We start from the raw sequence: 2,960 nt of genomic DNA on the forward strand, positions 1-2,960 counted from the left end.
GGACAATGAATTTCATTCAAAACAAAAGATCGGAATGGAATAGTAACACACAGTCTCTTTTCAAAGAACATAAATCCATCATTATATGATAATGAATCAACAGGAATGAAATTATTTTGAACTAATTTTTGCCAATCAGAATGAAAAGTAATATCCTGGTGATATGTGTCTTCATAACAATCAAAGAATCAAAAGATATGATAGAAATATTATGAATTGCAGGTCTTCTACTCAATGCATCAGCAACTACATTTTCTTTTCCAGGTTGGTATTGAATGATAGGATGGAAACTTTGAATGAAGGAAGCCCATTTGATATGACGGTCAGAAATTTGGGGTTGGCTAAGTAGATGTCTAATGCTTTGCTGGTCAGTCTTTATCATGAATTCTGAACCCATTAAATAATGCTTCCATTGTTTTAATGCTTGTACCACTGCTAATAGTTCCTTGTCATAAGTGGAATATTTGAGCTCAGAGGGTTTCAGCTTAGAACTAGAATATGCTATTGGATGGTTGTCTTGCATTAATACGGCTCCTATTCTTGATCCGCTAGCATCGGTCACAACTAGAAAGAATGGTCGGTTAAAGTCAGGCAATTGTAGAACAGGGGCATTACTTAATGCACGTTTCAGTAAATCAAAGGATTTCTGCTGAGTTTCAGTCCATTGATAAACAATTCCTTTCTTAAGAAGTTTGGTCAATGGTAAAGCAAGTAATGAGAAATTACGTACAAACTTCCTATAGAAACTAGCAAGACCAAGGAATGAGCGTAATTCATGTACATTTTTAGGAATAGGCCAATGCAATATTGCATCAATTTTCTTAGGATCAACTTTAATTCCTTCTTTTGATACAATATGACCTAAATATTCTATTTCCATCTTAAAGAATTCACTCTTTTCAGGATTTGCAAACAATTGATTTTCTTTTAGTAATTGAAAAACTAATGATAAATGCTCATAATGCTCTTTCTCACTTTGACTAAACACCAGAATATCATCAAAGAAAACAATCACACAATATTGATATTTCAGAAAAATACGGTTCATCATTCTACTGAAAGTAGCAGGTGCATTAGTTAATCCGAATGGCATGACTAAGAATTCGTAATGGCCAAACTGTGTCCTGAATGCAGTCTTAAATATGTCGGATTTATCTAGCCTCACCTGATGATATCCAGACTTAAGGTCAATTTTACTAAATATAGAAGATCCTTGCAGTTTGTCCATAAGGTCATCAACTCTAGGTATAGGATACCTATTCTTTACAGTGATCTTATTTAATGCTCGGTAGTCAATACACATATGATAAGTATTATTCTTTTTCTTGACTAAGAGTACAGGTGCACCGAATGGGGAACTGCTAGGTCGAATTAAGCCTCTATTTAGTAATTCTTCAACTTGACTCTGGATTTCTTTTTGCTCTATTTGATTGTGCCTATATGGTGCTTTGCAAGGTGGTTGTGTGCCAGGTATTAGATCAATCTTATGGTCTTCTGGACGTGAAGGTGGTAAACCTGGTGGTAGGTCTTCTGCAAAACAGTCCTTAAAATATGCAAGAAATTCCTTATGCCTAGGGTGCATATGATTTTCCCTTGCGTGCAGTTCATTCACCCAAATGAGATATGATTTAGTATTCTTGCGTAGTGCACGTTTTGCTTGAGTATGTGAAAGTAGTGGAAAAATATGAGATGCATGCATACCATATAATGTAATAGATTTTCCTTGAAAATTAATATTCATTGTGTGCGTGGAATAATCTATATTTGGATTATGCTGGTGTCTCCATGGCATTCCTAAAATAATGTCGCTTGATTGTAATGGGACAACTAAGAAATTTCTTCTTTCAATATATGGACCAATTTGAATTTCTAAATCTTGTACTTCTTGTGTGCCATTGTACCTAGTGCCTAAAAATGCATCTTTTATGCGATAATGCATAGGTACAGTATGCAATTTCAATTCCTTTACCAATTTTGCTGAAATAAAGTCATGGGTACTACCGTCATCATGTAATATAGTTCTTTCTTTTCCATGCACCATACATTTCATAGTCAACAATGAATGTGGAGTAGGCATACCTGGTATAGTGTCGGAAGTAATAGTAGGATCATCCTCATCTTCAGTGAAATCCAGCATATCCTCATGCTCGTCTTCGTCCATAGCTCCAAGGTAGTTGATATGTGCTGGTGGCTTCTTTGAATGACAATTTGCTGCGAGATGCCCTGGCTGGTGACACTTGTAGCATACTATTGGCTTGGCTTTGGTTACATTATTTGCAATGGCTGGAAGTCTGGGTACATTTGGATTTGCTTGTGGAATAGGCTTAGGATTTGGATTGACAGTGGATGGTAATGCAGGTGGTTTAGGCAAATTCTTGCGGAAAGATGGTGATGAGAAACGACCTGGATTAAACCTTCTAAAATTGGAATGGAATTGTTTAGATCCATAATTACCGTTTGCTTGGAATTGCTGTGGTCGTCTGTCTCTTCCGCGTAACTTAACTTCAGTGTCGTGAGCTAAGGAGATGGCGTCTTCAAGGGTAGCAGGCTTGAACATGTTCACTTCAGCGTAGTAATGTCCAAGAAGTCCAGACATATACTTCCGCTTATGTGTCGTCTCTGGTACGTCTTCAAGCATGCGTAGCTGTAGGAGTGCATTCCAAAAACGCTTTGTATACTGTAGAATAGGCTCACGATCTCGCTGTTGAAGTAAATCCCATTGCTTGATAGCCTTCTCATGAAATTGCGGTGGAAGGAAATTTTGCATGAACTTCTTCTTGAAATCTTCCCAAGTAGCAGGACATTCTATGCTCTTGCGGACTACGATCCACCAAAGTGATGCTCTGTCTATCAAATGATTAGTAACACACTTGATTTTATCTTTTTCTGGATAAGTTTCCTCATGGAAATAGTCATCAAATTGGCTAATGAATGATAAAACAGTCTTTCCTTCTCTTATG

The sequence above is a fragment of the Lygodium microphyllum genome, chromosome 2 (genome assembly GCF_053477565.2).
Source record: "Lygodium microphyllum isolate KBCC chromosome 2, Lygodium_microphyllum_v1.1.10, whole genome shotgun sequence".
In the NCBI taxonomy this organism is placed as follows: Eukaryota; Viridiplantae; Streptophyta; class Polypodiopsida; order Schizaeales; family Lygodiaceae; genus Lygodium; species Lygodium microphyllum.